The sequence below is a fragment of the Globicephala melas genome, chromosome 10, assembly GCF_963455315.2.
Source record: "Globicephala melas chromosome 10, mGloMel1.2, whole genome shotgun sequence".
In the NCBI taxonomy this organism is placed as follows: domain Eukaryota; kingdom Metazoa; phylum Chordata; class Mammalia; order Artiodactyla; family Delphinidae; genus Globicephala; species Globicephala melas.
In genome coordinates this window covers 15,229,101-15,252,521 of record NC_083323.1, presented here as the reverse complement: position 1 = coordinate 15,252,521, position 23,421 = coordinate 15,229,101, and the positions used below count along the sequence as shown (strand labels likewise).

At 35.7% G+C, this 23,421-nt stretch overlaps 1 protein-coding gene and 1 pseudogene across 4 annotated transcripts in view; one reads left to right on the top strand and one right to left on the bottom strand.

Moving 5' to 3' along the window:
* CRY1 (cryptochrome circadian regulator 1) overlaps positions 1–23,421 on the bottom strand; it is a 93,656-nt gene that overhangs the window by 37,935 nt on the left and 32,300 nt on the right. The window lies entirely within an intron of this gene.
* The window catches only part of LOC115852554 (small ribosomal subunit protein eS8 pseudogene), a 45,743-nt pseudogene continuing 28,051 nt past the window's right edge, over positions 5,730–23,421 (top strand).

The following is a 23,421-nucleotide window of genomic DNA, read 5'->3' as shown; positions in this document are numbered from 1 at the left end:
ATGGCTCTGCCTACCAACAATCTCTCTCCACTCTTATCCATTTTATACACAATATGAAATCTTCCTGAGGCACACTTTCCTGTAAAAAGGTCTTCAAAAATTCATTCTCTATAGAATAAAGAACAAATTATTTTGTTTGACTAACTTAGGGTTCCAGGGTTCATTTCCTACCATTCCTCTTTCCCTCCCGCCAAACCAAACTACTTCTCTTTTCCCCACACATTCAATCTCCTGGAATTTGCTCCATGCTCTTCCCTTGGCCTGGAGTACCTTTCCCAATTCCCATGTCTTTAAGTTCACATTCTACTAATCTTCAGTCTTCCACCTGAAAGTAATTTCTCCATCCCCTAAACCCTCAAAGGACATAACCTCATCCTAGAGAAGCTTTCAGATTGTACGTTATATGATAGCTATAATATATAGATCACCTTCTCCTCCTCAAGGATTTCAAATTAAGTATCTGTGTCTCACTCCTAACTACACAGTTTTCTTTACCTGTCTTTTGGATTCTACATTTGGCAAACAAATCTCATCACGTGCCTTACACAATTTGTTGAAAAGATCAGAAATAGTAGAAAATAACCTATAGAGTTGTCTTGAAAATCTGCTGAAAGGATAGAAAGAGCATAAAATAACTAGTACTTGGTAGATATTCATTCAGCAGAAGTTATAATTATTCTCCCTTGGGAAAAATTTATAGTTTTGAAAGAAGTAACATGTATTTCTATATGTAAATACTGGGGCATGACAACAGAAGATAATGAATTAGTTAATGCCTACATCTATATACATAATCATCTTGATCTCTTAACTTTCTCTGAATGTGACTTTGAACAAAGGTTTGATGAAAATCTTTCCCACAAGGCAAGGCAAATGTGAATATGAATATATATACAACAAGATACAGTGCAATTAAGACCCTGAATCAACTAATCTCTAAGCATATAACTCTTCCTTGATAATACCATAAAATCTCCAATACACCAAGTTCAAAATATCAACTCATTGACAGGTAAGATTTCTTTTTAGTGCTGAAGGAATAATGTTACTTCAAAGGGTACTCTATAGTCTAACTTTTCATCCTTTACCCTCAACTGGGAAGAGAATGAGTTCTGCGAGAGTTCAGATTCAATGTGTTTCAGAGAACACACCAATTTCAAACTTTATATATTACGAATGCATGTACCTAAGAACAGGAATCCAACATTGAATGGAATGATTTAATACAATATATTGAAATTGCATAAGGTACGTTTTTTTTTTGACCCCACCGTGCAGCTTGCGGGATCTCAGTTCCCCGACCAGGGACTGACCAGGGCCACGGCAGCAAAAGCCCAGAATCCTAACCACTAGACCACCAGGGAACTCCCGCATAAGGTACAATTTTAATAGGGACTTATTTTCAGACCTTATCCAATTTGGCATGTTTACTGTTTTCTTGAAACCATACCCATTTGAAGGCTCAGTTAATAATGCTATTAACTACATGTAACAGGTTGATTTTTAAATAGGCCAAAGGGTAGTAAAACTCACTATATCCCTCTGCATAATTGTATTGCCTACAGAGAAGAACAGTTCTTATACTATTTAATTACAATACTAACTGCAGCACTTCAAAATAAATTGAAGAGGGGTTAGGTGAGAAAATATATTTCTTCACTTTAAACATTTTAAGGATTTTTTTTTTTACCTCCAGCGATCACTACCTTATTGCTATTAGGAAAAATTACATGCGGTGTGTTTCTTTATGCTGGTTCCAAAAGATGATTTCAACATGAATCAACAGAAATAGTTTCTTAAAGTAGGTCATTGCTATAGCAACCAGTGGGCAGTTTGGTATACTCCCCATAACAATGACCTACTTTCCAGCCTATGCTAGTACAGCTTTATATAACTAGAATTTCTAGTTCTGTCTATAAAATAGTCTAAAAAAGGCAACAGTAAGATACGACATAATCCCATTCCTGCTAAAAACAAGGCATTATGAATTAACACGTATCATACCAGAATAAAGCCATCTGGTTCTGCACTTTAGTTTATAAAATATATCTTATCACATGCTCAACAATGAAAACTACACTTAGAAGAGCTAAACCAAAACAATTCATTGCTGACCCTAGAGAAGTGATTTACAGACTATAAATTAAGATCATTAAATCACATGCAAAATATCTTCTCTTCTACCCTTCCTCCTTGTGAAACAACAGAGTTAAATTTTTTTAAATAAAAGTTCTGGATATACTAACTATAATAAAGGAAAAAATGGAGAGTCTCAGTCATTAAGCAGTCATTGGTGCTTCATTAGAAGTTCAAAAATTATAAATAGCAATTTGTCTCTTTATAAATTGAATAAAGTTTACATATGCTTTTTTTATGGTTTGTAGCAAATTTTTAGTGCTCTTATCTAACATTATTCAAATTATCAGAATATTTGTGTTCAATATTCATGTTGTTCAATATTAATGTTGAACAGGATTAAATATGTATTTTAAAAGCAAAGTTTATATTTTTTCCAGGCTCTAATGGTTCATAAATCAGTGGCTCTAAACCATGACACAACGTCACCTTTTATAACAAATATTTTTCACTGCCTTATTTTAAATTCTGAAATGAAATTCATAGATAACATATCCTTATATACAATTTTAAAGCATTAATATAACGCTCCAATGTAATATATGAGAGAAGTTTAAGTAAAGTCATTTATATTTTAAAAAAAAGCAACATTTACTTACCATAAGTAAATATCTGGGTATGAAACAAAAAGACAATGAATTAGTTGGATGCCTGCACCTACATACAGAATCACTTTAAATTCAACAGCTACAAAAACAGAATGATACAGTTGTATTATTGGTGACTCAAATACCATAAGTGTTACTGCCTTTGGTTTTCTGTAATGTTGAGCAAGATTTAGTAGAGGTCTGGACAAAGTTCAATCTTCCCTTGATTCACATTGGTGATCAATATATTTTAGGAACACTCAGTGTATATTAAAATTGTGTAAAAAATACCTAGTGTTTACACATAAAAATGGGTTTAGGCTCTAGATTTTGAAAATCATGAATAAGTTTTTCACTTACTAGATGTTTCACGAAACATCTAGTATAATATTTGAAAGTTATGTGGGACTCAGGACAACTATTTATTTTGAGAGACTGTCCTGAGCACTGCAAGTTTTCCATCCTCAGTCTCTCCTCATTAATTCCACTAGGACCCTCCAATCACTGTGACTACCAAAAATGCCCCCATAAATTCCCAAAACACCTTCTAACGAATGACATTCATTATCCACATAATATTCTTGATTTGAGGAATACAAAATAAATGATATGAAATTCCAACACTCGAGTGTAACATTTAGAAAAGAAACTTGAAAATGTACATGATGTATATGAATATAACAGAATCTGTTATGGCAGAATGCAATATATATTATAAGAGACACATATGAATACCAGTAATTTGCTTTGAACAATCAGGAGGGAACAATCACTTCTGGATTTTTTTCTTTTTTTTTGAGATGGGGAGAAATTTAGGCAAAATTTTCAAGGTGATGGTAGAGAGGACTTGCAGTATTAATATAACTTTACTTGATAGCTGAAGACAGGAAGGGAGAATTATTGGCCATAGGACTGTAACCACCTTAAAGTCTGGGACTAGGCCTTGTCCACCACTTCACAGTAACTAGACAATGCCTGACATATAGTAGCAGTTCAAAAAATATTTATCTAATGACTAACCAAATAAATAAATTAATGAAAGCAGGAGAAAGGGACTTTTAAAGACTTGATTCAATAGTCAATGGAGAAGTAAGAAATGTGAGAGGGAAAGAATGTCTGCTGGACTAGGTACTTTACATATACTATATTCCCAACAACTTTATAAGGTATCTCATTTTAAAAATGAATCTAAAACTCAAGGACATCTTCCAAAGTAACTCAGCTAAGCAATCAAGTAAAAAATTTTTTAATTTTGATGTGTCTGACTCTAAACCCATGTTACTTTCCTGAAAGATATATAATAATCTAAAATGTTTTAGGAAAATTAGGCTGGCAGCTTTAAGGACATAAAGACGACTAAAATACAGCTTTTGCCTTCAAGATGAGGGATGAGCATGTGTGTCAATTAAGACAGAATATGTTAGGTTACACTGAGATAACAAACAACTCTCAAAGCTCAGTGTCTTAAAATAACTAAAGTTTATTTCTCACTCATGCTATGTATCTACTGCAGGCAAGGCATTTCTGCTCACATTTAATTGGTTAAAGCAGGTTACATGGGCAAGCCAAACTTCAAGAAGGCAGAAGCATAAACTTCCTGCAGGTGAATAATGGTGAACAATAATAACATCTACCATAATATTCAAACCAACATTGATATATATGTCTTCATATTTCTTAATGAAGGGTATATTATGGCAGCACAGAAGAAATCAAACTCTGTGTGTGGGGGCAGGGGAAAGGAGACAGGAGAAGGCATGAGGAAGAAAACACTTGAACAGAGTTTGGAATCTATAGGTGTTGATCATGAGGATCAAGTAGGAAAGATCAATCAAAGCAGAGAAAACAGTATCCTTAAATTAAGAAACTCATAAGAACTGTGTTGTTTGGGTCGGGGGGAGTGAGGAATTGGGAGAACGACTACAAGTAACATACTTTCTAAGTCTAAGCTGTATTTCCCCCCAACACAAGTGTTAACACTTTTAAAAATATTCAAAATCAATGTCAAAAGAAACCTACTAACTTCTGTTGCTGACAATACATTGGATTAAGATACCTTAATGGAAGTAACTAACAAAAAGTTAACAAAAAACAACAAAAGGAAACTTTTAAACATGATTCACTGGACTGTCCCAAAAGTAAGGAATCATAAGAGGTTAAGCAGAGTGCTAAGGTCAGCTTTAGCCTTGAGGATTTCTACAGAGTCCTGGAAAGCTTAAATATAATCCAGGTTGAGGAGGACAGGAGATAAAACCCAAGGCCCATCCAACTGAGGAAACTAATAATAGATCCTCAATAAAAAACCTGGGCTTTAAAGAGCTCCATCCACAGTTCAAATGTAAATAAGACATAAATCTTAATAGGACAGGAAGGAAACTTGCCTGTCTCTACTCAGTCTGGGCTGAAAGAAAATAAAATCTCCCTTCCTGAATGGAAAGGTTAAACATAGTAATTTCACAGTGGAGAAAACTGGCAAACAGTACTGCAACCACATATCGGAGCAAACCTCATCAGTGATAAGTCAGTCATGTATCATGTACAACTTGGTATGATATGATGAGAAAAACACTTCACCTTTGTGATATTTTCCGCAAAACCCATAACCCCACTCTACAGATGAGAAAAACATCAGACAAAACTAAATTGAAGACTATTCTACAAGATACATGACCAGTACTCTACATCAAAAAGGTCATAAAAAACAAGGGAAGCCTGAGGAACTGTCACAGGACAGAGGAGACTAAGGACACATGACTAAATGCAATGTGGTAATTTGGATGAAATCCTGGAACACAAAAAGAACATTAGCGGAAATCTGAATACAGTCTGGAATTTAGCTAGTGTTATGATTTCTTAGTTTTGACAAAAATACGGTGGTAATGTAAGATGTTAATATTAGGGGAAACTGGGTATAGAGTAATCAGGAACTCTCTGTATTATATTTGCACATTTTCTATAAATCTAAAATTATTTATTTTATTAAAAAATTCTTGTGCATCCCCCCTCATGCATAATCTCAATGCAAATTCATGGAATTTAAACGGTACCAAACGTCTTAAGCATATCATTGCATTTAACATGGTCCCAGGTTGGTTGTGATCTGAGATAATTGTTAAAAGAAATTATAAATCCTCTCTGGATTCTCAACTTCAACCCATGCTTCAATTTCTACAGAAAAAGTTCCACCAAAAATCAATCAATCAATCATAAAATACACAAGGAAACAAGAACTTAATCTGAGTTGCAGAATAAGAGACCTGAAAATTACTGAGAATTTTCCAGAACCACTGAAAGATATCAATTCAAGAAGCTCATGAATCTCAAGCAGGGTAAAAAAGAGAGGTACATGGGGATACGGTTGGGAGGTGGGATGGAGAGGAGGGGAAATAAAAACAGAAATAAAGAACAGATAAAAATAAGCAGAGATACAGAGAAGGAGAGATGAGACAGAGACAGAGAAAGGATCCACATCTAGATACACCATACACCATCTAGATACATCCACATCTAGAAACTACACAAAACCAAAGACAAAGACATAAGATACAAAGCAGTCAGAGAACATTATATCCAATAAGCAGAGAACATTTATGCAAGTACACATGGAATACTCATGAAAATTGACCCTGTACTAGGTCATAATACTATTCAACAGATTTAAAGGAATTGGTATCTATCATACATTTTGAAATTAAAAAACACTTCTCCAGGCTTCCCTGGTGGAGCAGTGGTTGAGAGTCCGCCTGCCAATGCAGGGGACATGGGTTCGTGCCCTGGTCCGGGAAGATCCCACATGCCGCGGAGTGGCTGGGCCCGTGAGCCATGGCCGCTGAGCCTGCGCGTCCGGAGCCTGTGCTCTGCAACGGGAGAGGCCACAACAGTGAGAGGCCTGCGTACCAAAAAAAAAAAAAAAAAAAAACACTTCTCCAAACAATTTATCAGACAAAGAACATCACAATGGATTTTAGTAAATACCTAAAACTGAATGATAATGAAAAAAATATATCTAAAATGCACAGAATGAAAAACAACAAAAAAGAGGTATTAGAAGAAAATATATAGGCTTAAATCCTTACATTAGAAAAAAAGACTTGAAATTGAGTTAGGAAAACAGCAGAATAAATCTTTAAAAAAATATAAAGAAGGAAATGATCTCTTTCCAGCCAGCACTGAGCAATAGCCATATCTCGGAACAACTGGCACAAGCGCCACAAGACTAGGAACGAGAGAAAAACCTACTACAAGAAGCAGAAGTATGAGCTGGGAATCCCCGCTGCCAACACTAAGATTGACCCTGCCTCATACACACATTCCACATGCAGGGAGGCAACAAGAAGTTGCTGGACGTGGGGAACTTGAGGCTGGACATGGGGAACTTCCCCTGAGGCTTGGAGTGTTGTACGTGCAAAACGAGGCTTATTATAGTTTACAGTGCCTCCAACAATGAACTGGTCAGTACCAAGACCCTGGCGAAGAACTGCATTGTACTCACTGACAGCACACTATTCTGACAGTGGTAGGAGTCCCACTATGCACTGCCCCGGGGCCGCAAGAAGGGAGCCAAGCTGACTTCCGAGGAGGAAGGGATTTTAAACAAAAAACGATAAAAGAAAATTCAGAAGAAATATGATGAAAGGAAAAAGAATGCCAAAATCAGCAGCCTTCTGGAGGCTCCAGCAGGGCAAGCTCCTTGCATGCATTGTTTCAAAACCAGGCCAGTGTGGCCAAGCAGATGGCTATGTGCTAGAATGCAAGGAGCTGGAGTTCTAGCTGAGGAAAATCAATGCCCGGAAAAGCAAACAAATCCTCCTCCCTCCTATCTTAGCTCAAGTAATAAAGATGTTTATTGTTCTATTGTTCATCTATTGTTCTCTATGTTCTAAAGAAGAAAAAGAAAGAAGGAAATGATCAAGAGCAGGAATTAGTGAAAAGAGAACACAAATACATAATAGAAACAACAAAGCCAAAATTTATTACTTGAAGAAACAATACTGTAAAACTCTGACAAGGTAAATTAAGGGAAAAATAGAGAGCAGACAAAATAAGCAATATTAAGAATAAAAAAGAGGATATAATCTCAGATATTGCAGGGATTAAATGGCAAATAAGGCAGTATGAAAAATTTTATGCAAATAAATTTGAAAACTTTGATAAAATGGATAAATTCCTTACCAAAACTGACTCAAGAAGAAATTTAAAACTCACCAAAACTGACTCAAGAGCAAATAAAGAACATGAACAGTCTCATAGCTACTAAAGAAACTGAATTCGTGGTTAAAAACCTTATATGGAAAACACAAGAGCCAGTCAGCTGTACAGATGAATTCTACCAAACATTCATGAAATAGACAGTTTTAATTTTACAGAGGATTCTAACCTCATACAGAGGATAGACAAAAAAGGAACACTCCTTAACTCACTTTATGAGGTGAGATTTACCTTGATACCAAAATCAGACAAGGACAGTACAAAAGGAAAATCACAAACTAATCTCACTCACAAGTATACCATATTAGCAAGCCAAATACAACAATACATTAAAAAATATACATCATGATCAAGTTGGGCTTATCCACAGAAAGTTGATTAGTTTAATGTTTAAAAACTGGTTAGTGTATTCACCTCATTCATAGAATAAAGAAATTTCACATGACCAACTGAACAGATGCAGAAAGTGTAGCTATTAAAATTCAATTTCATTTTAGCCTCAACAAACCAGGACTAGAAGGTAACCTCCTTAATGTGAAAAAGGGCATTCACAAAAAGTACACAAAACATCATATTTAATGGTAAAATGTTGAAAGTACTTCTTTTAGGATTGGGAAGAAGACAAGGATGCCTGCCACGGCTTCTATTCAACCTGGTACTAGTAGGACTAACAAGTGTAGTAATAAGATCAAGAGATAAAGGGTATAAGCATGGGAAAAGAAGAAACAAAAACATGATTATTTACAGATGATATGGGTATTGACACTATCAAAATATAAAAAAAGGAATACACAGAAAATTATTAAAATTAATAATAGAGTTTAAAAGGGCCAAGATCACTCAATCTCTGGAATCGATTTACACTAATACAATCTATGTAACTTGAGCCTCTCTGATTTCACACAAAGCTATGTATAATCTAGAACTCTTACTCCTTGTCTAATTTTAGAAACCACAGCATTGTGACTCTACCAGGTTAGGCCAAAATCAAGTACAAGATGTACTTCTAGGCTTTAAAGGATTTACACATAACTAAATAAAATGTCTAACGTGTTCAAAAGCATGCTTTCCCAGATCTATGTGTAATGCTTTTCAGTAGTCTAACGGTCTTATTTGAAATTTCTCTCCTTCAGAAAAAGACTAGTTACATGTCAATTATATCTCAATAAAGCTGGGGAAAAAAGAAAAAAATAAGATCTCTATTTTCATCTGTGAAAAATAAGATTGGTGGTTACCAGAGAGGATGGAAGCGCAAAATAGGTAAAGGGGGTTAACTGTACGGTGACTGTATTAGTGGTAAGCATGCTGCAGTGTACACATAAATTAAAATATAATTTACACATGAAACCTATAAACCAATGTTACCTCAACAATAATAAAAAAAAAGATAGGAATCCTTTGAAAGGTTTTGAGCAGAGACTGGGACATGACATGACTTAACTTTTAAAATAATCACTTGGACTGCTGGGTAGAAAATGAGTATCAGGCAAAGGGCAGAAATAGGAAGACCACTTAGGAGGTTACTATACTGCTCTAGAGGAGAGATGATGGTGGCATGAATAACAGTGGTAATAGTGAAAATGATAAGAGCAGTTGGTATCTGGGTAGGAATTCAGCAGGTAATATAGCACAGGAAGTGGGATTGTTAAATCTGGAGTCCAAGGTAGAAGTGTGTGCGTGGAAGATATAAAATTGGAATTCATCAGTACATATATGGTAGTCATTAGACTAGATAAAGGAAAAGAAGAACTGATGGAAGAAAGGACCTTCGCTTTGAATGAACAGAAGGAATGATAGGACAGAAAGAATGCTGGAGAGAGAGAAGGAATAAGAAAAGGAAGGATGGAATGAGGTCTGGATATACGGAAGCAGAGGATAGATATGTGTACTCCTAGAAGGAAATATGGAAAGAATGACTGATGGAAGGAAGGGAGGGAGGGGGGATAAAGATGCAATAACACATGAGAGAAGGACACATGATAGAAAGAAGCAAGAGTATATGGAACATATACTCTTATATGTCTTATATGGGACAGAGAAGCAAAGACTGACGGGACAGAGAAGCAAGAATGAACAAAGAAGGATAGAGTAGGGGGTGAGATGGTAAAGTGTCAAAAAAAAAAGGCAGAGAAGAAGATAACATGGAAATCAAACTGAAATTTTAGAATCCTGAGTCTGATGCAGTTCTCAATAACAAAAAAGGGTCAATTTTACTTAATTATTAATAAGTGAGTTATGAACTAGTCATGGACCTCAAACACATCCCATTAATTTCATAGTTGAAAATAAGAAACGTCTCATCTTTACAGATTCTATATAACTACATACAGAACTTGTTCTATGCTGAGAGAAACATAAATGAAACTAAATAAACCCGAAGTACTATCATATCTCTTCTTATTTGGTAAACAGACTCATTTAGATTCACATTAACTTTTACTCTCTTTAGAGATATTTGAGAATTAATTGTTAGTAATCTAATAAAATGTAGAGTCACATATTCTGAGGTACATTCTTTCATTCATAAACCAACATCTGGGCATCTAAATAGGACACAAAAAAATAAATCCAGGGCTTCCCTGGTGGCGCAGTGGTTGAGAATCCGCCTGCCAATGCAGGGGACACGGGTTCGAGCCCTAGTCTGGGAAGATCCCACATGCCGCGGAGCAACTGGGCCCGTGAGCCACAACTGCTGGGCCTGCGCTCTGGAGCCTGCGAGCCACAACTACTGAGCCTGTGAACCACAACTGCTGAAGCCCGCACGCCTGGAACCTGTGCTCCGCAGCAGGAGAGGCCACTGCAATGAGAGGCCCATGCACTGCAACGAAGAGTGGCCCCTGCTCGCCACAACTAGAGAGAGCCCGTGCGCGACAATGAAGACCCCAACTCAGCCAAAAATAAAAATAAATAATAAATAAATACATCCAGAATTCCAGTCCTTGGAGCCTCCAAGTTCAATGAGAATAAGATGTGCAAATTCATTACTAGTAATTAATATATTGTATTACTGAAGTCCCTATTGTTAAAGGACATGTAGAAGGAAGGTAATTATGCTGAGGAAGAGCTCTAAAATTTTACAGGTATGACTGACCTGGATCTTTATTATCTATCACAGCACTTTGTGATAACAATTTAAGTCAGTCTTTACTTGAAATATATTTTAACTTCTGAGGTTAATTTACACTAGTATAAGGCTATGTAATTTATGCCTGCCTAATCCCCAAATCACAAAGTACTTGAAATCTAAGACTTTTACTACCCCATGTGTATTTTTAGAAACGATTACATTGTAACACTGTGAGGATAGGCCAAAAATCATATTTAAAATCTACTTCTAGGCTTTAGAGGATTAAAATAGAACTAAATAAAATCTGTTCAACACATGTACAAAAGCAAATGACAGAGTTACACATATTGGTTTTCTGATATTCCTATCAGAAAATTCTCTTCTAATAATGTTAATTTTCCTCTAGATATAAGTCAAGTTTTTCAGAGGTTTTCATGGTGGTAGGACTATGAAAAAAGAAGAAGAAAAAAAAGAGTGCCAGGACACAAAAAAAGGCTATAAAAGATGAAACAGTATCCAGATCTTGGTTTCTAAATATCCTTCTCCAATTAGAAGAACCAGGATTCCACAGAGCAGTGGCTGATTTCCGGGCAGAGCAAGAAAAATACAAGATGAGCTGGAGCATCTCATGGTGCCAGAAAGTAAGGAAGTGCTCAAGAGAAATAAGATGGGTGCATGTCTAAAAATAAGATGGATGTCAAAGCTGGACCAATTTAAACAAAATAAACAGTAACAGTAATAGATTATAACCCAAAGAATAAAACAAATACTCACAAACCCACACTTTTATAAATAAATTATTGAATAAATAAATGGGGGGAGAAGGAATAAGTCTTCATTACAGAAGAATTCCAACTAATAAATATAGAAGGAATGAAAAAAATCATGATTGGAATAGCACATAATAATTGCTTCAAGCAAGATCCACTGATGAATACTAAAATTAATATCTGAAAGTATCACGAGAAAAAGAATATTTATCAAAATATCTCTTCCAAAATATTTATTAATTACAAAGGAAAAAAATAGTAATTTTACAGTGGAGAAACCCAGAAGACACTATTTTAACCGCATGATCAAAGGTAATATCACCAGTAACAAGACACACTGATACCATGTCTCCCCTGATACAAGGCCATATCACTTCTGTGGTATTTTTCAAAAATGCAAAACCTTGATCTAATCATGAGAAAACATCAGATAAGTCCAAATTGAGGGAGATCCTACAAAATGCCTGACTAGTATTTTTTAAAGTCTTAAGGTCTTGAAAGATAAGGAAAGACTGAGATATTGTTACCGGCCAGAAGAAATTAAGGGGACATGATGACTAAATGAAATAGGGAATTCTAGACTGGACTCTAGGACAGAAAAACTACTAGTGGAAAAATCAGCGAAATTCAAATAAAGTCTGTACTTTCGTTAACAGCATTGCACCAATGCTAATTTCTTACTTTTGATAATTGTATTATGATTATATAAGGTATTAACATTAAGAGGTGCTGGGTGAAGGGTATACGGTAACTCTCTGTATTATTATTTTTTCACTGTGTTGGGTCTCCACTGCTGCATGCGGGCTTTCTCTAGTTGCAGCGAGCAGGGGTTACTCTTCACTGCAGTGCATGGGCTTCTCATGGCGGTGGCTTCTCTTGTTGTGGAGCACAGGCTCTATGTGCATGGGCTTCAGTGGTTGTGGCACATGGGCTCAGTAGTTGTGGTACGCAGGCTCAGTAGCTGTGGCTCACAGGCTCTAGAGTGCAGGCTCAGTAGTTGTAGTGCACGGGCTTAGTTACTCCACGGCATATGGGATCTTCCCTGACCAGGGATTGAACCCATGTCCCCTGCATTGGCAGGCGGATTCTTAACCACTGCACCACCAGGGAAGCCCTCTCTCTGCATTATTTTTGCAACTCTTCTGTAAGCCTAAACTTATTTCAAGATAAAACAAAAAAACAGAAGAATCAGAGCATTGTATCCTGAAATAAACAGGTTTGCGAAGTTTTTCCTACATAGATATTACTTTCACATCACTTCCGGTAGTAACCACTTGAATAGTTCCATCCATGAATTTATTCATTTAACAAATAAACACTTGAGCGTCTACTAGGTGCCAGGCATATATTACAGAAAAAAAGTAGGGAGTGCCAAGTATGGGGGAAGGGGATTGCTGTTTTATGGGTTGATTGAGAAGATTTCATTAATAAGGTGATACTTAGCAGAGTTCTGAAGTGAGGTAAGCCAAGTGGATATTTGGGAAAAGGAACAGCAAGTGTGACAGCCTAGAGATTCAATAGCATGTCTGAAGAACAGCAAGATGGCCAGTATGGTTGAAGCTCAGGGAGGGACAGGAAGAAGGCAAAAAATAAGACAAGGTGAGCAAATTATTCAGGGTCTCCTTGGTAATTGTAAGGGCTTTCTTTGGCTTTTATGCCAAGAGAAATGGAAAGGGACTGGAAAGATAAGAGAGCAAGAGTGACATGAAGGTTCTACAGGGTAATTCTGACTATCATATGAAGAACTGGGCTAAGAGAGGGAATACAGAGATCAATTAAGAAATTACAGCAGTTATCCAGGTAAGAGATAATGATGGCTTAGGTCAGGCTGTAATCAACAAAGGGAATGAGAAGTGACTGGATTCTGGATATATTTTTAAGGTATAACCTATAGCAGCGGTCCCCAACCTTTATGGCACCAGGGACCAGTTTCGTGGAAGACAATTTTTCCACGGGGGTTGGTGGGGGATGATTCAGGCGGTAATGCAAGCAATGGGGAGCGGCATGCTCGCTCGCCACTCACTTCCTGCTGTGTGGCCCAGTTCCTAACAGGCCACGGACCTGTACTGGTCTGCGGACTGGGAGTTGGGGACCCCCCATCTATAGGATCACCTCATAAATGTGAGGTGTGAGAGAAAGAGAGCAGTCAAGGTTGATTCCAAATTCAGAGCACATGATAGGATAAAATTTCTATTTACTGAAATGGGAAAATACAGGACAAAGAGCTTTGGGGATTTTTTTTGTTTTATTCTGTTTGTTTTAAGTATAGTTGTTTTAATTTTAATTTTGTTTGTTTCAGTTTTAATTTTGGTTCATATTTATTATTTCCTTCCTTTCACTTTCTTGCAGTTTACTTTTTCTGATTTTTTTTTCAACTTCTTGGAAAAGAATGCTTATGTTTCAGATTTTTCAGTCTTTCTTCTTTTCAACTTGATGCTTTTAGGGCCATAAATGTCTTTAGCTGTATTCCACAAATTTTGGTATGTCATTGTCATTTAGTTCAAAATATTTAAAAATTCCACTGTGATTTCTTCTTTATTATTTATAAGAATATTCCTTAACTATCAGTATTTGGGGCTTTTCTAATTATCTTTTTATTAATTCTGAGCTTATTTCATTGTGATTAGAGAACATATTCTCTGTTACTTCAATGTTGTGAAACATGAGACTTGCTTTATGACCCAGGATACAATTAATTTTGTTAATCTTTCGATGTGCCCTTGAAAAGAATATGTACGCTGTAGGTGTTGGATAAAATGCTCTACATATGTGAATTAAGTCAAAGTTGTTAATCATATTGTTCCAATCCTTTATAACACTACTGATATTTGGCCTGCTTGTTCCATTAGTTACTGAAAGAAGTGTATTAATATTTCTCTGTGACTTTGAATTTGTCTGTTTCTCCTTTTAGTTCTATCAGCTTTGGCTTTCTGTATGTTGAGGCTATATTTTACACATACAAATTTAGAATTGCTATATCTTTCTGGAGGACTGTCCATTTTAATGACTGTGAAACATCCCTCTTTATCTCTAACAATTACGCTTCTTGCTTTAAACTTTACTTTATCTGATATTACTAAAGCAATACCAGCTTTCTGTTAGCCTTTGCCTGGTATATCTTTTCCCATGCTTTTACTTCAGCCCATCTTAACCCCCATATTTAAGTTGTTTTAAAAATGTGTTTAACGAAATTTTATAAATCAGTGAGCCAAATATTAACACAATGGAAAAACGGACACGGGAGCTGAACAGGCACTTCCCGAAAGACAGTATCTAATGATTACTAACCACATGAAAAAATGCTCAACTTCTTTGGTAATCATGAAGTGAAAATTAAAGCTATAATGAAATAACACTTCACATCTATCAGAATGACTGAAAATAAAAAAACTAACAATAACAAGTGTTGACAACAACATAGGTAATCTCAGACTCCCATGGACTGCTGGTGGGAATGTGAATGATATAACCACTTGGGAAAACCGGCAGTGTCTACTAACAGTGAAGAAATGCCCACTTTATAACCCAGCAATGCCACTTCTATGTATATATATCCCCAAAATGTGTGGACATGTTTAATGGGAGACATATACAAAAATGTTCACAGTAGCTTTATTCATAATGATCATTCTGGAGAAGAATGGATGAGTCACAATGTTCATAAAAGGAACTTGATGGAATTCAACAACTAATCTATAATAAAAACAGTGATAAAAAAATAGTTGGACACTTCATACCTATCTTTCACCACCGTTTTTTTTAATGGACAGCAGGCTCTTATTGAAAGTTTAGGGTAGTGGTAGGAAATGACACTACAAGACAGGTAACAATTAAAAGTTGAATATTAGACATCTCCACCCTAAAGCACTAGTGCTATTCCCTACCCCAACTTTCTCACTGGCCATGACCCTCTGCTGGCCCTCAAATCTATCTTATTCTTGGGACTCCTCATCCTCCTCAGCTTATCCCTATACATGTGTCTTCTTGCCAGGTCTTGGTCACTCAACCCTTCTCTCCAAAGTTATCCAGCATCATACGTAGTGGGAAAACACTAGTGGAGTTTCCACTATAGTTGAGGACAAAACAAGGATGCCTGGCATCATAGTCTGATTTTCCAAAATCAGACCCTGAGACAAGAACTTGAAAGTGGGAAATTTACTTGACGGTCATCTCAGGGAGCACAGTGAGGAGACAGGGAAGAGAAAAGTCAGGAAAGTGTGCTTTACTAAGTAGAACAGACTGCAGTCCTTTGTTCTTCAGAGCTCTGCCCTTGGAGGGGTCTTTGCATTTCCATGAGAAATGGCCCTTGTGGCAGCTGATTGGCTTTCTCACTCTGTTCCTACTCAAAGAAACTTGGGCCCCCAGAAGTCTTTGTGTAACTAGAGCCATCTCAGTTCACACTGTGGTGCTTCCACCAGTAGAACTCTCTTTAAAACAATGAATTTCCTATGAGTCTGACTTTAGTCCTCTCCATTCAAGAGAGGTCACACCCTCGATTCTCCTCTAGACAGGCCTCTCTCCAATTTGCGCAGAATGTTAAAGTTCTATCGGACAACAGCCTTAAGATTTTTCAGCTCTTTAGTCTAGCCAGGAGGATCTACTAGCCACTGACTGGAATCCTTCTGAAATGTCTCTTTTTTAAAATTAAGTATAGTTGTTTTACAATATTGTGTTAGTTTTAGGTATATAGCAAAGTGATTCAGATATATTTTTTTCCTAGATTATTTTCCATTTAGGTTATTACAAGATATTGAACATAATCCTATGTGCTATATAGTAAATCCTTGTTGCTTATCTAGTTTATATATAGTAGTCTGTATCTGTTATCCCCATACTCCTAATTTATCCCTCCCCCCTCCCTTTTCCCTTTGGTAACCGTAAATTTGTTTTCTAGATCTGTGAGTCTGTTTCTGTTTTGTATTCATTTGTATTATTTTTTAGATCCCACATATGATACCATATAATATTTGTCCTTCTCTGTCTGAATTACTTCACTAAGTATAATACTTCTAGGTCCAAATGACAACACTTCATTCTTTTTTTATGACTGAGTAAATATTCCATTGTGTGTGTGTGTGTGTATATACATATACATACATATGTATACATATACATACATATGTATACATATACATATACATACGTATGTATACGTATATCACATCTTCTTAAACCAGTCATCCGTTAATGGGCACTTCAGTTGTTTCCATGTCTTGGCTATTGTAAACCATGTTGCTATGAACACTAGGGTGCACATATATTTTCGAATTAGAGTTTTTGCCTTTTCTGGATATATGTCCAGGAGTGGGATTGTTGGATTATATGGTAGCTCTATTTTTAGCTTTTTAAGTAACCTCCATACTGTTGTCCATAGTGGCTGCACCAATTTGCATTCCCACCAACAGTGTAGGAGGGTTCCCTTTTCTCCACACCTTCTCCAGCATTTGAAGATAGCCATTCTGCCCTCTGTGAGGTAACACCTCATTGTGGTTTTGATTTGTATTTCTCTAATAATTAGTGATGTTGAGCATCTTTTCACGTTCCTGTTGGCCATCTGTATGTCTTCTTTGGAACAATTTCTATTCAGGTCTTCTACCCACTTTCTGATTACATTGATTGTTTTTTCAATATTGAGTTGTATGAGCTATTTGTATATTTTAAATATTAACCCTTTGTCAGTCACATCATTTGCAAATATCTCCTCCCAGTCCATACTTTGTCTTCTCATTTTGTTGATGGTTTCCTATGCGGTGCAAAAGCTTTTATGTTTGATTCGGCCCCATGTGTTTTTTTGTTTGTTTGTTTGTTTTATTTCTTTTGTCTTGGGAGACTGATCTAAGAAAATATAGCTATGCTTTATCTCAGAGAATGTTTTGCCTATATTCTCTTCTAGGAGTTTTATGGTGTCATATCATATAGTTAGGTCTTTAAGCCATTTTGAGCTTATTTTTGTATATGGTGTGAGGAAGTGTTCTAATTTCACTGATTTACATGCAGCTGTCTGGCCTTCCCAGCACCACTTACTGAAGAGACTGTCTTGTCTCCATTGTATATTCTTGCCTCCTTTGTCATAGATTAATTGACTGTAGGTGTGTGGGTTTATTTCTGGGCTCTCTATTCTGTCCCATTGATTCATATATCTGTTTTTGTGCCAAAACCATGCTGTTTTGATTACTGTCGCTTTGTAGTATAGTCTGAAGTCTGGGAGGGTTATGCCTCCAGCTTTGTTCTTTTTCCTCAGGATTGCTTTGGCAATTCTAGGTCACTGTGGTTCCATAAAAATTCTAGGATCATTTGTTCTAGTTCTGTGAAAAATGTCATGGGTATTTTGATAGGAATTGCATTAAATTCATAGATTGCTTTGGATAGTACGGCCGTTTTAACAATATTAATCCTTTCAAGAGCATGGGATAGCTTTCCATTTCTTTGAATCATCTTCAATTTCCTTTATCAATGTTTTATTGTTTTCAGTGTATAGGTCTTTCACCTCATTGGTTAGGTTTACTCCTAGGTATTTTATTTTTTTTAATGTTATTTTAAACAGGATTCTTTTTACATTCTTTTTCTGATATTTCATTTTTAGTGTAAAAAAATACAATGGATTCCTGTATATTAATATTATATATTGCTATCTTGCTGAATTCATTTATTAGTTCTAATAGTTTTTGTGTGGAGACTTTAGGGTTCTCCGCATAGAATATCATGCCATCTGCAAATACTGACAGTTTTACCTCTTCCCTTCCAATCTGGATATCTTTTATATCTTTTTCTTGTTTGACTGCTGTGGTTAGGACTTCCAATACTATGTGGAATAAAAGTGGTGAGGGTGGGCATCCTCGTCTTATTCCTGAATTCAGTGGGAAGTCTTTCAGTTTTCCACCATTGAGAATTACGTTAGCTGTGGATGCGTCATAAATGTCTTTTATTATGTTGAGATATGTTCCCTCTATACCCACTTTGGTGAGAATTTTTATCATAAATGGACACTGAACTTGGTCAAATGCTTTTTCTGCACCTATTAAGATGCTCATGTGGTTTTTGTGTTTCCTTTTGTTAATGTGGTGTATCACATTGATTGATTTGGGTATGCTGTGCCATCCTTGTGACTCTGGAACGAATCCAACTTGATGATGGTATGTATGTATTGTTGGATTTGGTTTGCTAATATTTTGTTGAGGATTTTCCCATCTATATTCATGAAGGACTTTGGCCTGTAATTTTCTTTTTTTGTAGTGTCTTTGTCTGGTTTTGGTATCAGGGTGATGGTGGCTTCATAGAATGAATTTGGGAGTGTTCCTTCCTCTTCAATTTTTTGTAATAATTTGAGCAGGATAGGTATAAGTTCTTCTTTGTATGTTTGGTAGAATTCCCCAGTGAAGCTGTCTGGACCTTGACTTTGATTTGGAGGGAGTTTTTTAAATTACAGATTCTATTTCACTTCTAGTGATCGTCTATTCAATTCATCTATTTCTTCTTGACTCAGTTTTGGCAGGCTGTACGTTTCTAGAAGCTTCTCCATTTTGTCTAGGTTGTCCAATTTGCTGGCATATAACTTTTCATAGTACTCTCTTATGATCTTTTTGTATTTCTGTGGTATCTGTTGCTATTTCTCCTCTTTTATTTCTTATTTTGTTTATTTGAGTCTCTTTTCTTCTTGGTGAGCATGGTTAGAGGTTGTCAATTTTGTTTATCTTTTCAAAAAAACAGCTCTTGATTTTATTGATATTTTCTATTTTTATGTCTATTGTATTTATTTTCTCTCTGATCTTTATTATTTCCTTCCTTCTGCTGACTTTGGGTTTTGTCTGTTCTTTTTCTAATTATTTTAGGTGGTAGGTTAGGTTGTTTGAGATTTTTCTTGTTTCTTGAGCAAGGTCTGTATCCCTATGAACTTCCCTCTTAAAACAGCTTTTGCTGTATACCATAGATTTTGTAAGGCTGTGTTTTCATTTTCATTTGTCTTAAGGTATTTTCTAATTTCTTCTTTGATCACATTGTTGACCCATTGGTTTTTCAGTAGCATGTTGTTTAGTCTCCATGTGTTAATTCTTTTCCTGTTTTTCTTTCTGTCGTTGATTTCTAGTTTCATACAACTGTGGTCAGAAAAGACGCTTGAAATAATTTCTATCCTTTTAAATTTGCTGAGGCTTGTTTTGTGACCTAGTATGTTGTCTATCCTAGAGACCATTCCATGAGTGCTTGAAAAGAATGTGTATCCTGGGCTGTTTTTTGGATGTAATGTCCTGTAGATATCAATTAAATCCAACTAGTCTATTGTGTCATGCAGTTTCCAATGACAGAGAAAGAGAGAGAAAGAGACATTTCTTAAATTCCAAACAAGAGGGCTTCCCTGGTGGCGCAGTGGTTGAGAGTCCGCCTGCCGATGCAGGGGACGCGGGTTCGTGCCCCGGTCCGGGAAGATCCCACATGCCGCGGAGCGGCTAAGCCCGTGAGCCATGGCCGCTGAGCCTGCGCGTCCGGAGCCTGTGCTCCACAACGGGAGAGGCCACAACAGTGAGAGGCCCGCGTACCGCAAAAAAAAAAAAAAAAAAAAAATTCAAACAAGAGTGTCTGGACCTGCCATGGACCACAAACAAACTCCAATTGCATGTGTTTGCACATCTTAAAATAAAAAATGTTCCCTGACCATACAGATATTACATAATTATATGACAAAACATAATCTAAGTAGATGAAAAAAGAGCAACAACAGAAATGTACTTAATGAACTAACTGTGTGAAGTACATTATTTTACTTAGGTAAAAAATCATATTTAGGCATGTATTAACTTTTACTATCTTTATGGTCCATTGGTGGTATGGTCCACACCATTTTTATAATTTTTAATACTAATAACCAGTGACATAATATAGAAAAGTATATCTGAAGCATTTTCATTCATTCGTTCTTTAAATCAACATTTGGGCATTTTCTTGAGATAAAAAACACAGAACTCCCATCCTGAAGGCCTCCCAAATTTAATGAAAATAAGGTATAAAAATAAACAATTTCTTATTAAACTGTATGATCAAACTTTATGGTACTAAGAAAATATGGAGGAGTTAAATCTGTCAAGGGAGGGTCATGAAGTTTCACACAGATGATGTTTGATATAGGTCTTTTAATAGCACAGCATTTCACTTTGTGTTAGGAATGTAAGATGATCTTTAATACAAGTATCATATACCTTCTGGAATTGAATTACACTAGTACAAGTATATGTAACTTATGCTGTCCTCATTTCAAAAATCACATTGAAGTATTTGTAATCTAGGCCTCCTACTAATCTTTGTCTATTTTTAGAGCGCACTGCATTGTAACCTCAAAAGGACAGGCAAAATCAGGTAGGAGATTTATTTCGGGGCTCTAGGGGACTTACATGGAATTAAATAAAATCTATTAAACATTTGTAAACAGCAAACTGTTTTAGAGAGCTACATATAATGGGTTTTTATAGTCAGATAGCCTAAAAAATTTCTTTTCTGAAAATATTTATTAAAAAACGCTGAAAATTATACTTATTTTTCTGATCCATGACCTAAATTAAACACAATTATCTCAAGTTTGCCAGAAGCTTTCTCCAATCGTAACCAAATAAGTACACCAAAAACAACAATAATAATAAAAGAAGAAGAAATCTAAAAAGTCATAGAAGGTAAACCACAGTATTCTAATGTAATATGATTTGTGACTTTCCCAAAATGATGGTACCTACTCACCATATTGACAGTGGCTTCAACAATGCTATATAATCATTTATTTATTCAACAAGTATTTATTGAGAACCTACTAGGCACCGGGGACTGTACTAAACATTAGGGACACAGCTGTGACTTTTTTAAAAAAGACATTCTTACTACTGCATAGCTTACATTCTAGTGGGGGAGGGATGGTGACAGAATAATAAAGAAACAAAAAAGAAATCAGTCAAATGGTAATAAGTGAATAATACAAGGTTCAAGGGGGAATAGGGATTTTAGGGAATAAAAGAATGGAGATTGCTGTTTTATATAAGACTGTCAGGTAAATCCTCAGTGACAATGAAACATTTGTGCAGAGACCTGAAGGCAAGTGAGGGAGTAAGCCATGCTGGTAGAAGAATATTCTGTGCAGAGGGAACAGCAAATGTACAGTCCAGATGGGGAATATGCCTAATATTGTAAAAAGAAAAAAGGCCAGTATGACTGCAGCACACAGAGTGAAATGCAGAGTAGTAAAAGATTAGGTTAGCAAGTTATCAAGTTCCAGTTCACATAATATCTTATAAACTATTGTAAGGATGTTGTCTTTTACTCTGAGAACTAAGTCACTAGAAGACTGACCTTATGGTCACAAAGAATCATAATAGGTTAAATGGGAGGAAACGCAGAACCAGCAAAGTCTAAAAGGAAACTATTGCAATATTCTATGTAGTGTCTTGGGCCAAGGTAGTTAATATGGAGGTATGAAACATGGTCTGAGTTTGGATACGTTTTGAAAGCAGATAAAATATAATTTAATTAATATGCTTAAAGTAAAAAAGTATAAATAAAAGCAGGCAAACAAGCAAAAAACAAAAACAAGACAAAAAGTTTAGGGAGTAAGAAATGGCATGTTTGAAAAGGAACCAAGGAAAACTTCTATTAAAAACTAATTGAAATAAAACATAATGATGCAGTTAAAAAGAGATCTTATGAAATGTAAAGCTGACATAAAGAAATTTTATAAAATGAAATACTGAGAGGCAAAGAGATGAAAATTATGGAGAAGACCTTAAGAACACAGTGAAAATATCTAACACATGTACAAATAGGGTTCCAAAAGGAGAAAGGAAGATGAAGTAAGGGCAATATTTGAAAAGGTAACAGCTGAAAAATTATCAGAACTGATGAAAGATACCAACTCTCAGGTTCAAAGAGCCTTACAAATCCAAGAGGAATAAATGTAAAGAAACTCACACCTATATTCATCATTGAAAAACTGAAGAATATATCACAGAAAGAGAAGATTTAAAATTAGACAAAAAGGAACAACATATTACCCTCAAAAAAGTAACAGTGGAAATGGTGGCTGACTATAACTATTATCTCCAATATGCTGAGAAAAAATACTGTCAATCTAGAATTCTGTACCCAGTGTAAGGAGAGAAACACAGTATTCAAACAAAGCTTGAGAGAGTTTGCCACTAGCACTACAGATAATTCTAAAAGATATATCTGAGATAAAAGTGATTCCAAGTGGAATATTTGAGGTGCTAGGAAGAATAAAAAACACAGAAGGTAGTAAATATGTAGGTAAATAAACACTAGTTTTATAAAACAATAAAAATAATGCATTTTGGCTTTTTTAAAATCAAATACACAAACAAAAACCAGACAGAATTAGAATATATGTCAGGAGGAAACTAACGAGTTTAAAAGTTTAAGTGTTTTAAGGTATGATCCAATATATGGACAAAGTCATTGATTAGACATTGATCAGTATAGTTGCAGTAATTTCTAGGGTAAATGCTAGAATAATAGTTAAAATAATGTATAATTCCCAAGCTTGTACAAAGAAATGAATAAAATTTAAAACAATTAATTAAATTTAAAAGAAGCAAAGATAAATAAAACAAGCAGAACAAAAAGAAAACACAAAATAAGATGGTAGACATAAATACAAACACATAGG